Source organism: Lynx rufus, unplaced genomic scaffold, assembly GCF_022079265.1.
Source record: "Lynx rufus isolate CCGP_SWC_20201006 ecotype Redwood Valley unplaced genomic scaffold, mLynRuf1.p SCAF_1, whole genome shotgun sequence".
NCBI lineage: Eukaryota > Metazoa > Chordata > Mammalia > Carnivora > Felidae > Lynx > Lynx rufus.
The window spans coordinates 207,434,006-207,449,069 of record NW_025814823.1 but is presented as its reverse complement, the minus strand read 5'-3'; positions in this window follow the sequence as shown (position 1 = coordinate 207,449,069).

Genomic DNA, 15,064 nt, shown 5'->3' with positions numbered 1-15,064 from the left:
TAGGGAGGTTTTTCTGGAATAGGTGGCACCTCAGTTAAGGAGTTGAAGTGGGTACAAAACAGGAAAGGAGGATTAGTTCAAGCATAGAATCTTCTTATCTAAAGAGCCAGGCATGAGGCTGAGCATGGTGCTTTCTCAAACTGATTAATAAGAATAGGTAGAGCTTATGCAGGATATGAGAGGCAGATATTAATGAGAGATGACTCTAGAAATATAAGTAGATTCTAGATTCTGAAAGACTTGGCACTGTAACTTGAAAGAAATTGGTAGCCATTGAAGGATCTGATGGAAAGGAGTGACAAATCATTCTTGTATTTTACAAAAATTACTTTTCCTGTTGTGTTAAAAAGAAACCACTCAAATCAGGGAAATAAGATGGGAAATTATGGCAGCTATCCAGGTGCAGGATCATGATGGCTTAAATTAAGAAATTGGTAGAGGGTTTAATTGAAAGGCCTAAGACATATAAGGACATATGTTATGAGGACACATCTATTATATTAGATGTTTGGCTGATAGAATTGGTAGGATTCAGCACTCATGTCTTGGTGGATTAACTGAAGTCCAGGAAAGTGAAGAATAATAACTAACTTTCTGTTTTGGAAAAGTATATTGGTTGTATCACTCACTGAAAGAAGACTTAGATTTGGAATGCAATAAGAATAAGGGATTCATTTTAGACATATTGGATTTGAATTCCTATTGGGTCATTCAAACGTGGATGGTCAGTAAGCAGATACACATAAATTAACTACCTGGGATTTAAAAAAATAGATCTGTGAGTCATTACTATATATGCACTGCTTGAAATAAAAGACTGGAGAATTGTAGAATGAGATGAAAAGCAAGCTCTGGGTAGATGAAGGGAAAAATGGGAACCCCAAAAGGAAGATGAAAATTATGGGCATAAAGATGGTATTTTTAAAAAAAGAAGAAATAGCGGATTGTGTTACCATGGAAACCAAAGAAAGAGAATGACTTAAAGGAAGCAAGGGGTCAAGATTGCCAAATGTTGCTGAGCACTTGTGTCCATTAGATTTAAAACTAGGGAATTTGTTAGACACCATGATGAGTGTAGTTTTAAATGATAAGGGGAAATAGCTGCTTGTAGATAAAGGAGACTGAGAGGAAACAGAATAAAAAAAGGTGCTTGCAAAAGCAGGAATTCTCTCTTGGATGCTTCTGAAAATGGTAATGTAGATTTTGCTCATGTCATTCTAGTGAATATATTGTTACCATTTCCATTTTTTGGACAGTTTTTGTTTTATGTTATTTTTAACTTTAGAAAAGTTTTATCCTGGTGCAAAGTGGTAGTTACATAGGGTGAATAAGTCTAGAGATGTCACATACAGTGTGATGACCACAGTCAATACTGTGTTGAATACTGGAAGTTTGCCAGGAGAGTAGATTTCAGGTGATCTCACCACACACATGGAAGATAACTAGGTGAGGAGATGGATATGTTAATTGGCTTGACTATAGCAATTATTTCACTATGTATACGTACATCAAGTCATCAGGCTGTATGCCTTAAAATACATATAATTTTTAAAAATAAAGGATAAAAAGATAACAACAAAATATTACTTAGGGGACCAAAACATTCCCCGTGGACAGTTTTAATTGTTAAAAAAATAATGTTTTATGCATAGAAAACTCTGTCTTTGTCTATTCATTTATTCATTCCACCAATAATCACAAATGCTGACTAAGTATTACAGACACTGGGCTAAGCACTGGAAATAGAAGAATAACACATAGTCCTAGACTTCCAAGAGACGATAGTATATATAGAAAAGACTAATGCCCTCTTTAGCCCTTTTTTTGCCTTCAGATTCCTCACCAAATAAAGTTAATTCACTCTAAAAATGGTAGCTCTTCAATATTTGAAGATACTTATTATACTTCCATTTGATTCTTCTGGCAACCATGAAAATTTTTAACGTATTCAATGTGGAGAACAAATCTTTCATTAGCTAGGTAAGTCTTTTGTATAGTAAGCTCTTAAAATGTGACAAGAGTGTAAAACAATATTCCTAATTGTAATATGCTAAGAACAGAATAGTTAATCTAGACCCATAGATAACATTAAAATGATCTAGACCCATGGATCATATTAAACAATATTCCTAATTATAATATGCTAAGGACAGAATAGTTAATCTAGACCCGTAGATCACATTAAAATTATCTAGACCTATGGATCATATTGAAATGGATAAGCTTTTTTGGGCAACTGAATCTTGATGCTGGCAAATAATGAGATTTCAGTCAGTCACCTATCTTTGGATTTTATATACAAACGCTTAAACCAATAGTCTCCAATCCTGGTCACATGCAGTTGATATTTGCAATGAAAATAGATAACTTCCCACTTATTTATTTTATATTTCATCTCTGTTTGTTGATTATTTTTATTCTTTTAAATAGTCTTCATGCCCCTCGTGGAGCCAAATGCAGGCTTTGAACTCACAATCTTGAGATTAAAAACCGAGCTGAGAGGGGCGCCTGGGTGGCGCAGTCGGTTAAGCGTCCGACTTCAGCCAGGTCACGATCTCGCGGTCCGGGAGTTCGAGCCCCGCGTCAGGCTCTGGGCTGATGGCTCAGAGCCTGGAGCCTGCTTCCGATTCTGTGTCTCCCTCTCTCTCTGCCCCTCCCCCGTTCATGCTCTGTCTCTCTCTGTCCCAAAAATAAATAAAAATGTGGAAAAAAAAATTTAAAAAAAAAAAAAATAAAAAAAAAAATAAAAACCGAGCTGAGATTAAAAGTCCAACACTTAACTGGCTGAGCCACTCAGGCACCCCTGGTTTTAATCTCAGTTCATATCATCATTCCAAACTGTGTTAATCTCTAGACATTCATTCTATTATTGAATGTCTTGCCAATCAGTCTTTTCTTTTAAAATTTTAACTTATTTTGATATTCATTAAAATTATCTACGAAGACATCAACTAGCACAGGACTAAACATAAATTTGAGAACTATCCGGCTTGATGTCAATCAATAGATAATTTAATGTTCTTTGGTTTGTGGATTTTTTTTCCCTGGAGGGGAGGCAGGTGGTTGGGGTGAGGGTGGCTAACTATCCAGAAAACAGTCTTACAGAACTCACCTAATTTGCATTTTTCACCACTCATTCTAAAGACTATCATGAGAGACTTTTGAGGTTCCTGACAAAAATTCCAGAAAGCCTGAGATTTAGAAGGGCTGTTAGCCCCAGGGAAAGAATCCACCATTTTTTAAATCAAAGGTTAACCTAGTGGTATAAGAAGGTCAGTGGGTCATAGATCTTCCGTTACCTTAACCAAAAAACCCAAAACCAAAACGAAAAGAAACAAAAACACAAAACCCCAATGCCATCGAAAAACAAAATATAAACAATTTTCTCCAGACACATCAAGGCTTGTCCTACGTAAATAGTGATTTTCCTGTCTTTGCTTTGAGATTTTAAATGTCAGCCAACAATCTTCTTGGCTTCTTTTTCTGGCCCCAACTCCTCTTGGCCATTTCTAAAACCTCATGGAGACTGTTTGCTTCTCCATACTACATATAATTAAGAGTTCAATGTAGCCAAAAATTAACAAAGTTCCCATATAATATTCTGATTACATTCTATAAATTCTAAGCCATAATCTACTTTTACATTTTAGTCTTATCCTACAACAGATAAATATTGCTCATCTTGGTATCTAAGTTAATTTTAAATAACTTATGGTAAAATTCTTTTAAAATTACAGTTTTGTTTTTATTAAGGAAGTAAACATATATTCAATATTGCAGAACATGTGGAAAATAGAGAAAATGTAAAGATAAAAACAATGTAGTTGGTAACATTTTGGCAAAATATCTAACATTTCAAATACTATATGGATCCCACATTACAGACTTACTTTTTTTCACTTGGGCATTTATTTTGAATTTTTTTTCACAGTTGCTTTAATTTTCTCCCACAGAATGATACTGAGGATAAAGAATTTAGTCATATAGATGTACTAAAATATATTTAATCCATGTCCTTATTTATCAACCTTTATTTTCACTATCTTTAAAAATTACATAATAAATGTGTGAATTTCTGATTATTTCATAATACATATGTATAGAATTAGACACTAGGTCAAAGAAATCTACATTTTTTAATGTTTTTGATACATATTTCCAAACACCTCTCCAAAGGTACCATTATCACCAACTGTATGACCGGCAATGTCATTGATATTTTCTCTGCCTATTTTATCATATACTGTATCTATTCACCAGGTTCTTCCTTCTTCCCATCAATCCATCTTGTTTTATGAAGTATTTCAAAATAAATTGCAGACATCAGTACACTTTTCCTTAAATACTTCAGCATACATAATTAACTAGTGTTTAATATCTGTTTATGGTTTTTTCTTTTAATATAAGATATTAGAATATAAGAATATAAGATTTAATACAATAATATAAGAATGCATATCATAAGAGTATTTTTGCTGAGTTCTGACTAATGCGTATGCCGTGTTACCCAAAGTACCATCAGGGTGTGTGTGTGTGTATTCATTTATGTACTGATATATATATGAATATATATATATATATATAACATTATAGAATTGTTTTGATCGTTTATGTTTTTATTGAGCACTTTTAAACCTTCTCTTTTCCTCATCTCCCACATTAAGTACAATGACAAGCCTGACCAAGTCTATCTCAAATCAGTTTTCATTCTTTTTCTATTGCTCCTCTCGTTATCCCCTTTGCTTTGCTATACCTCTACACAAGCATTGCAAACATTTCCCTTACTTACAACCATGCTCCCCTTCAGTGCATTTTTCACATAGAAAATGGAAAGATCTTTCAAAAATATGAATTGGGTTTTGTTACTCTCTTGCATTCAGTTCATTCAGAATTCTTGCTGTGGTCTACAAGACCCTGCATGACTTGGTCTCAGCTCCCTCTCCACCTTCATCCTTTGTCTAGCTCCTTCGTGGTCTGTGCACTTTAGCCATATTGGCCTTCTTCTAGCACTTTCTCTCCTCAGGACTTTTTACACCTGTTTATTTTTCCCCTTGCCTGGAGTGCTATAGCTTCCTCTCTTTGCTTTTTGTCTTCATATATCCTTCTTTTTAAAAAATTTGTTTAATGTTTATTTATTTTGAAGGAGAGAGAGAGAGCATGAGCAGGGGAGGGGTGGAGAGAAAGAGGGAGACAGAGAATCTGAAGCGGGCTCCAAGCTCTGAGCTGTCAGCACAGGGCCTGACATGGGGCTCGAACTCACGAGCTGTGAGATCATGACCTAAGCCGAAGTCGGACATTTAACCAACTGAGCCACCCAGGCACCCCTGTCTTCATATATCTCTTATTGAATGAAGTCTTTCCTGACAACTTAATGTATCTTCCATTGTTAGTCTCTTGAATCACTCCTTGCTTTCTGTTCTCCAAGCATTTATTATAGTATACAATTAGATAATGTTTTGTGTGTTTTCTTATTTCATACATTTCTCAGTCCCTAGGCTGTAAACTCGACCAGAGCACTGTATGGTTGTGCATCACTTTTGGGTGGTCTGTATTTGGCAACACAGCAAGTGCACGGTACACTGTCAGCAAATTGTGCAACAAATGGATGGGTTTTGCATGCTTGGCTACAAGCTGCTAAGGAAACCTCTAGCAAAATGTTTTTCACATGCTTATTATATATGTTTAGTCCATGTATTCTAAACATGACTGGAAATGGAGAAACACTTCATAAGATATATGATGAAAAAAATAACAATCTAAGATAGGGCGGATAGACAGAAGGAGTGTTCAGTCCTAATCCTTTCTTAGTAACATGATTTCTTTCCCATTATATTTGAACAAACTTTCTGTGTCAGCTCGTTTATTTTTTTTTTCTTTCACCCCAAAGCTACAGCTCTAACATACCCTTTGCACACAACAGTACTTAATCAGTTAAAGGAAGGCACATGATACACAATTATTAACACTCTATCACAACACAGAAGCTGTTAAGGAGGAATGTGTTGCCTTTTCATCCTGCTCTATACCATTAGCCTAAAACTGATACTATAACTTGAGCAACTCTTTCAATTTTTTGTGACTTGCAGATAAAAATATTGGTAATTACCTACTAAGCTGCAACAGCATGTTTCATTAGAGACGTTTTTTTGGACAGCCATTCCTGTAAACTCTGACTGTATGATTGTCCAAGTGAATGTTTTCAGATTTTAAGCATGTCACAGTGAATTACATCTCCAGGCCTAATATTCTGACCACTTAAAAAGAAGGTGCAAGAAATGCTAAATTTCTGTGATGCAGAGGTGAGTCAAGACTAAATATCCCTTTGCCTGCTTTATTCTACTATAAAGGAAAGAGTAGAGAGTAGGGGCTCTGATTTCTTTCTTTACACTCTCAAACGTGAGCTCCAAAGTATTCGTATTTTCCACAAACCCAGCCCAGAAAAAAAAAAATAATATTAGAGGTTCATGAATGCCCTGGCCCATAGAATAGGGAGTAATGTTTTAAAAAATCTTTCAGGGCTTAAAATGCCTTATCAATATTTCTTTGCTGTTTGTACTACCCACCTCCCACATTTGTGGCTGTAACTTTATTGTGGTATAAAGATAATGGAAAAAATCTTGAGAGGTTTCATTAAGTATTGGATCTTTGAGAGAAAAATATTTCCACGTTGACAGAGAAAATATAGAGTTCAAAAATAGCATTTCTCTAATTGTCACTACAATGGCCATGTTTGCGGTCTGGTAAATACCATGGAAACACATAAAGCTTAGGCAGTGCCTGGAACATGCTAAATTAACTTAGCCCCTTTCTGTACTTGAAATTTTGTCTCCATTTATTTGCAACTTCTTGTCTTTGTGCTTCAGATTCCCTAGTGTCTAAGAGATTTTTATAAATGCTTCATTTATTCCTGAGACAGAGCATTTCACTATGGATGCAGGGTACCCAGCGTATCCAGAACGTCCCTCTTTACCATCTTATTGAGTCATATCTCTTCAACTAAGCAGCAATATGTTGAAAAGTCTGCTGCCTTAGAGATAGTGCCAACCTCAGTGGGTCAGAACATAAATACAGCTTTCAAAACTAGTCTTAACCCAGAGTTCAGTTTTGCCAATCACGCATCATTCTTTTAGTCCGCCTGGTTCTTGCAAGTCTAAGCTGGGCTACAATGAGGGCCTGATGGTCAGTAGGAGTGATACCTTCCTCTGAGAAAGGTTTTGTGATTATTATTTTTTAATTTATGTATTTATTTTGAGAGAGAAAGAGAGAGAGCAGGGAGGAGCAGAGAGAATCCTAAGCAGACTCCAGTAGAGCCACCCAGGCATCCCTGATTATTATTAATATTGATTGAAAACTTATAAAGTAACAATAAGAGGTTAATATTTATTTCAATCCCCATAATGATCTTTGAGGTAGGTGTTATGATTATGGCCATTTGATAGATGAGAAAATGAAGGTTTGTCCAAAGTCATACAGCCACTAAACACCAGTTAATAGAATTCGATTTCTGATGTGTCTGGCTCCAGAGTTCATGATCCTCATTTTTCTACTCCTCTCCTTCCCTCTGCATGGGAAGGAACAGATTCAGGCTCATTTTTCTTAGTGCCTCTGCTTTTCTAGAAGAGATGAAAGAGAGACACTCTGGCATTGCCGGAGCTTTTCTGGTTTACTCTTTGTTTAATAATGTTAAAGAAAAATTATATACCAGACACGTGTTACAAATGTCAAGGAAGACGTTGCTCAAGACAATGACAATAAAGTTCAAAACTATTGTAATAATGGATAGAGATTGAATTAAACTCTGAATACAGTAGAGACCAGTGCAGATTCATAGCCAGGGGACAGGGTGAAGGAGAAGATGGAAAATGAGTAAAGGGAACTTGGTTAGACATCAAAGATGGACAAAGAGGAGCCTGACAGAGAGTCCTCGTCAAAGAACAACATGCAACAGAAGGCTTCTTAACTTCTTGATCAGTTCACTACTTGTCTCTGCGAGGAAAACAAAATGTAAGATATCAGTACTAACTTAAAAATAAGAGAAGGGACACAGTAATGGTATTCCTTTATAGTAATTCATCTGGACTTGAATAGAAGGCCTGAGCCATATTCACTGTGATTAAACTCTAAACTCTCTGAGCTTCACTTTCCTTCAAAGGAAACACCCATATAGAAGGTAACTCCTGCCCCTGGTCTTTTCCATTCCTTCCTTAAACTTAAAAAATAGAGGCTCAAAGGGGGAAAAGGATCCCAAAGATTATCATCCAACCTTCTTGTTTTATAGATCATATAGATATCATGGGTCCCAGAGCCATGCCCAGTGCATTGTTCCTTCTCTAGCAGGAAATATTTGAAGACAAAGATTTTTCCCTTAATCATGGTTTATTCTGAACATTATTTAAATAACATTATTGACCTTTACAAATGCTTTCTTAGATATGTCAGAATCATTATTATTTTTATAGAAATATTTTTAATAATATCATATTTCAATTCCCTACATTTTAGTTTAGTCCTGTTTCTCATTATCAATATTGCTAAGGGCTCCTTCAACTGTTTAAGCAGCACAAATCTAAAATAATTTGTGTCCAAGTCTATAATGCAACTCTATTTTGAACAATCTGAACATTGGGAAAACAAAAGGAAATAAACATCTTAAGAGTAACTTGAGTTTACCTTAGCCCAATTTTCCAAGAAAGTTACATGTATATTTCTCTAAGGATTAATTAGACTTCATGAGTTTTTACATTTGTTTTTTACTTTGTTACTAAATGTCAAAAAAATATGTGATTAAATCTCATTATCTCAGGGGTAAAATCCATAATTTTAAGGTTGGCAGTCAATTTATAATTTAAAAAAAGGAAAATAAATCTTATTGGATACAGAAACAAATTTAAGTAAAATATTCCAATGCAAAAAAAAAAGTGCCAATTCAGAGGAAAAACTCTTAACAAAATTTTGATTTTTTCCAAATGTCCCAAACATGAGAAAAAAATTTGAGTCTGGATATTTGACTTTGGCCCTATTACTACCTCCTCATACAACCTCAACCTATATGTCTTTGTCACTCTTTATTTTTGTATTATTCTTCGTGACTCTCCTTCCCAAACCCTGGTGTTCTTCTTAGGATCAGCCAGAGAACAAGGAAGTGCCTTGAAGGGGAGGTAAGTCTTTCATACCCAAATACTTGACAAATAGTTCTGTATATTCATATGGTTACCCACTTTCTATTAGATTCAAATAGCTGCCTCAGGATGACTATGATGGATGAAATGGCTTGAAGAGGTATGCTGGTTCTTTCTGGAGAATTTTAACTCACTTCTGTGCAGATAATACATGTTTATTATTTCTTCACTTTTCCCCTATTCTATTTTGTCCTGTCTCTTCCTTTCAACTTTCTTTTTGTGCCTACCCTTCACCTCTCTTCCTTGATTAAAGAACATGTGGAGAGGGGTGAGACTTTCAGCTGTGAACTTTGGCCCCTTCCTGTTCCCTGTCTGGCCATGGCTTATGTGTGGAGAGTGGGGCCAGAATCTCAGGCAGGGGCCCAGTGATTAAAACATGGACCTGCCGCTCTTGGCACCTGCCAATGGTACTGTGGTACAATCATTATGTTTGGATTACTTTGAGTCCAGTGGTGCTTGGACCTCATGAAGTTCTATAATTATAAAATGCGCTAAAGAAGTGTCCAAGGACAGTTAGAGACTTCAATAAAGTACCATTATTTAAAATCAGTTTATCCTCCACTTTGTTCTATTGCCAACTCTCAGGGCTGGGCTGGTTGCTTTGTTTAAAACTGACAGAAGAAAGCTTAGACTCTGGCTCAGGCCCTGGGCATGGTTCTGGAATTCATGGTTGTAAACTGAGTCAAGTACTATAGTTAAAAAGAATTCCTTTAAAAATTCTACCTCAGTCTGACTAAAACCTTTGAAACTTTCACCATCATAGTAAGATCTGTGGTCCCAAATCTCTAAGTCAAATTTTCTAAAGGTAGAAACGTATGTTTTCTTATTGCACACTCCCCCCCCCCCCCATCCTGCCCCGGGGCATGTTTCTCCATTGATACGTCAACTTTAAATACTTCACTTAATTTTAAGATCTAACCCAACCACATAATTACAGGGAATAAGACATGCAGCATTCCTACAAATATCAAAATGTAGGCCAAATTTGATTTCAAAATAGCATTTTTGTAATTGAATCTTTATTTTTGTCACATTGCCCAAACTATTCATGAGGGAGAGATTAAGAAGTCCTAATTTCTTGTGAGAGTTTATATTTTTCTTCAAACTCTTGTCTACAATGTTATCAAATATTTTAGAATTTATAATTTTAATACTACATGTGTACCAAGAGACTAAAATAGGGGATTGGTGACTTTTATTTAAGGCCATTATTTTTCTAACTGCACTTCCTCAGCAGAAGATTTGTCATGTCGGGTTATATTGGCATGTCTTACCTACACCTGCCACCTGGAAGCCCAGTATAGAAGATGCAAAATCATATAAACTCTTTCACTTCTCCAAGTTAAATGCCCTTATGGCCAGTTCCACAAAACAATGATTTAGTTAAAGACGAAGACATTATTCAGAGGGTTTAAGTGAAAGGGCTGTCCTCTCTCTCAGGCTTAATAGTCTATTAGTTTGTGGAAATGAAAGAAGTTCTTCACTGAATTTTTTTGGTTCGTGTATTTATGAGTGTATGTGTACATGAGATCTTGCATATAATTTATATTTTCCTAATTTAAAGGCTTTTAAATATTTCCATCAAATATATGATAGAAATTTGATATTGAAATTCATTCATAAATGCCAGTATCAAATCTTTATGAATAGTCATCATTTATCCAACATATATGAATGTCTGAGCCAGCACAGTTCTCTTAGCACTTTAAATCCATCTATAGTGGAAACCAATGACATCTTTTCCATGGAACTTATATTCTAGCAGGCAGAAAGCATAAATAAGCAATGAACATGATACATACATTAAATAGTATGTTAGAATTCAGTGACTACTATAAAGCTAGAGCAACTTAAAAGTGTGGAGAATGCTGAGGGGCATAGAAATGTAATTTGAATAACATGGTCATCGAAGGTCCCAGTGAGAAGAGGACATTTGCAAAACACTTGAAGAAGGTGAGAGAGTGAGCCACGTACATGTATGAAGGAAGGTCAGTTCACACAGAGGGCAAACTACATACAAAACCCTAATGTTGGAAATTCCCTCTAGTGTTCCAGAAACAAAAAGAAGGAAAGGGGGTCTGGAAAGGAGTGATCAAAGGACAAAGATAATGGGGTGGCTGGTAATAGGGGCTGTTCTCTGAGCCCTCTGTATTCTCTGACTCTGTATTCTCTTACAGTGGCTTGTAGGCGATTTTAATGAATGGAATGAGGAGCCATTGAAAGGATCTGAGCAGGGGAGTTCCATGATTTGACTTAGCTATTGAAAGGATCACTTAGTAACAAGACTAAGTGTGGCAGGCAAAGATAAAAGCAGGGAGATAGGAGGACTGTTTAGACTCCATATGATGATGGCTCAGGTAACTGATGATGGCAGCAATGGAGATGGTGAGAAGTGGCTTAAGTAGGCTTAGTGGTAGTTTATCAATCAGAAGGCTGAGCCTGTGGGGACAGATGGCAGTTAGAGGGTAGATATGGTTTGCTTCAATTTTCTCAGGTAGGTAAGAAGAAAAACCATCAGCTGAGAGTGAGAATAGGGGAAAAGGTCTTGGGAGTTTCTAGAGAAATGAGAGGATATGAAATAGTCCTTGAAGAGAATAAGATATTGACATGATTAGGGGACACTAAAATGATTTTGTGAAAATATTAAGGGCTCACTGTGAGTTTCATGCTCATGAATGTCAAGTGGAACAAGCTTATCATGGTTGTATATTTTTCCACAAGAATAAGCTACACAGGGGCTGGCACAAGGGGGCTGAGAGTTGGACTGAACCAGGGTTTTGGTTTTGCCAAGTGTGTAAGGCAAAGACAAAGAGTAATCCTGGAGTCAAAAGTATGTGCCAGAGACTAATTATAGCGACTGACCATGGAACTTAAGCTTGCTAAGAAAAACAAGAGTGTATCAAGTGGATGAAGAATATTGAAACCGATAATATATCAATGAAGCATGCGAAGGGGTTGAAAAGTTTGAGGTAATAAGTTGAAAATTTAGGAGAAGGTTGTCAGAGTGTAGGATGAGTGAAATTGAAATTATAATTATAATGTGTTGTATTTATTGGTCATGACTGGCTTTAGAATATGACCAGAGGAGGGATTGTCTAAAATAGGGTGAAAGACAAGATTAAAGGATTGAGAGGAATTCAATCTGATGACAAGAGATTCAAACTGCTTTCTTTTGGTGGGTGGGTTGTGTTTTTTTTTTCTTTTGTATTTGTTGTCCATGTATATAGTGAAAAAGGAGAATGGCAAAAAATCATTATGAGGAGCAAGGGGGAGACTGAGCCCTCCTCCACGTAGAGTGGCATTGCTTTAAGTCTTAAGTGTGGCTCACTTTTGACCCTCTTTGGCAAAGGGATAAGTGGATTATCTTTTGACTTCTGTTGATAGAGCCAAGATTTACGGGGAAGCAAGATCTGGATCTCTTATATCACACCCAGTGCTTTGTTCTCCACAGAGCCTATCAGATGACTCCAGTTTTCCTATGGGAAATGATAATACATGTTTAAAACAGCCTTTGGATCATTAAAAAGTTGACAACAAACAAAATGTTGTTAAACCTTTATTTTAAAAGAGCATTTATTTAATACTAAATTCATGTCTATTTCATTTGTCGGGAAGACATTATTATAGCCAAAAATGTGATTCTGATTTAATTAATTTTGTTGAATGTCAATGTCGATAAGATATGTTTTTCTCAAGATTCTGGTTTAAACTGTTTTCATAACAAATGTGATAGCAATTTAGTGAGGCTAAAATCACCTTCTACTTGGACAGGAACAGATGAAGTTCTGGAAATCATCACTTACAAAATAGAAGCCACTAAGTAAGACTCACAGAAACATTAAAGACAGAACACCAGTGCAATTCCAACCTTGACTCCTTTTCCTAATTGTAGAAGGAACTAGCTTGCTTAAATGGCCAGTGCAAAAAGGGGAACTGTGTTTTTCAGCAGAATTGTGATACTTTGAGTTAAGATGTGGAGTATTAAAATGGCTAATTCAAGATAGAGTTTTTCCCCCCATAAACTAAAATACTTGAAGATCAGGAGAGTTTTTTCCTCCCAGAGGAATGAGAATTTTCTAGTGTTTACCTGTGAATTGCTTCTATTTTAGCTCAGCAAGTTCTACAGCTCATTTCTATAATTCACTGCACTCTGTGTGGAAGTTTTCTTTCACCTCCTGGTTATAAGTTGTATTTTGAGACATTCCCCTGAGCCAACACACCCACACAGACACATGTGCATCCATACTCCTACTTGCAAGGAAAGAAAAATAAATAAACTTTACATTTTAGTGCAGTCGGGCTAAAGGTTAAATGAAAAATTAATAGTATAAAAGAGAGAAAGATAAGAAAACAAAAAATTGAGAGAATCAAACTCATTAGCAAGTATGGTTTGCTTACAGGTTTACAGACACAATGTTTCTGTTCTTACTACTAAAAACCAGGTGGGAATAAAAGCCACTGAGGAGAAAGACAAGACTGGAGCTAGAGGGGAAATAAACTATAGCACAATCTGTTTTTCTCTTTTTTTAAAATTCTAATCTTTTTTGCAATATTCTCCTCTACCTTTCACATCCAGGGGCCACCAAGTTCTCTGCTAATTAATCAATCCATCTCTTGGGAAATATATGTCAATTATTAAAGAAGAATTTTTCTTAGATTTTTTAGTTCATTTGTTGTAATAATAAGGATATAGTTCCTCCAATACAATTAAATGATGTTTTGTTTATTGCCTAATTCACACATTGATTCTACAAATAATGTATATCACTGTAAGGATATGACACTTTAAAAATAGGAAAGTCCATATTAGCTAGTATAATAACTGATAGAATTTTTAATGTCTTCATGAAAAGTTCATTAAGTAGGAATTTGGATGAAGAAGAACATAGCAATGACCTGCTATATTTTGAGCCCTTGAACTCAAGAAGAAAAATAACTGATAAATTAATTTACTATAAGGTTATTTAATTAGTAAGAAATTATACGATGTTTACGATGTAGCTGGCATTATTTTAGAAACATTAACTGATTTAAACCTCATAACAATTGTATAAGAGAGGGTCTGTTATTTTTACTTAATTAAAAAGAAGACAGGGGCGCTGTGTGGCTCAGTCAGTGAAACATATGACTCTTGGGTTTCGGTTCAGGTCATGATCTCGTGGTTTCATGAGATGGAGCCCACCTCAGGCTCTGTGCTGACAGTGTGGAGCCTGCTTGGAATTCTCTCTCTCCCTCTCTGTCCCTCCCCTGCTCTAAACAAACAAACAAACAAACAAACAAACAAACATTAAAAAAAGAAGACAATACTGAGACATCTCAGGGTTAAGGAACTTACTCAAAGAGCACCTGGGTGGCTCAGTTGGTTAAGCATCCAACTCTTGATTTCAGCCCAGGTCATGATCTCACAGTTGATGAGTTCAAGCCCCACATTGGGCTCTGGGCTGTCTGTGCAGAGCCTGCTTGGGATTTTCTCTCTCCTTCTTTTTCTGCCCCTCCCCAGCTCATTCTCTCTCTCTCCCCCACCCCTCTCTCTCTCAATATAAATAAATAAACATTTATAAAGAAAAAAAGAAGAAACCAACTCAAGATCACAAAGCTTGGTGCTGACAGTCTTTGAGGCCATGATCTTGACCCCTGTGCTATATACATCCTTGAGATAAGTCTAAAATAGGGTTTCAGGTGATTTCAAAATTCTTGAAATCCCCTGAATTTGTACAAAGAATCATGTACAACTACACCTATAAATATTTGATTAGAATAAGATTGGGATTTGGTAGTGATGAGCCATAGCTTTGATCAGTTTTATAGAAAAATCTAGACCAATAAAATTCACAATCCCTAATAAAGATTTTTCTTATCTTCAATCAAGAAAACAGTATAATAAC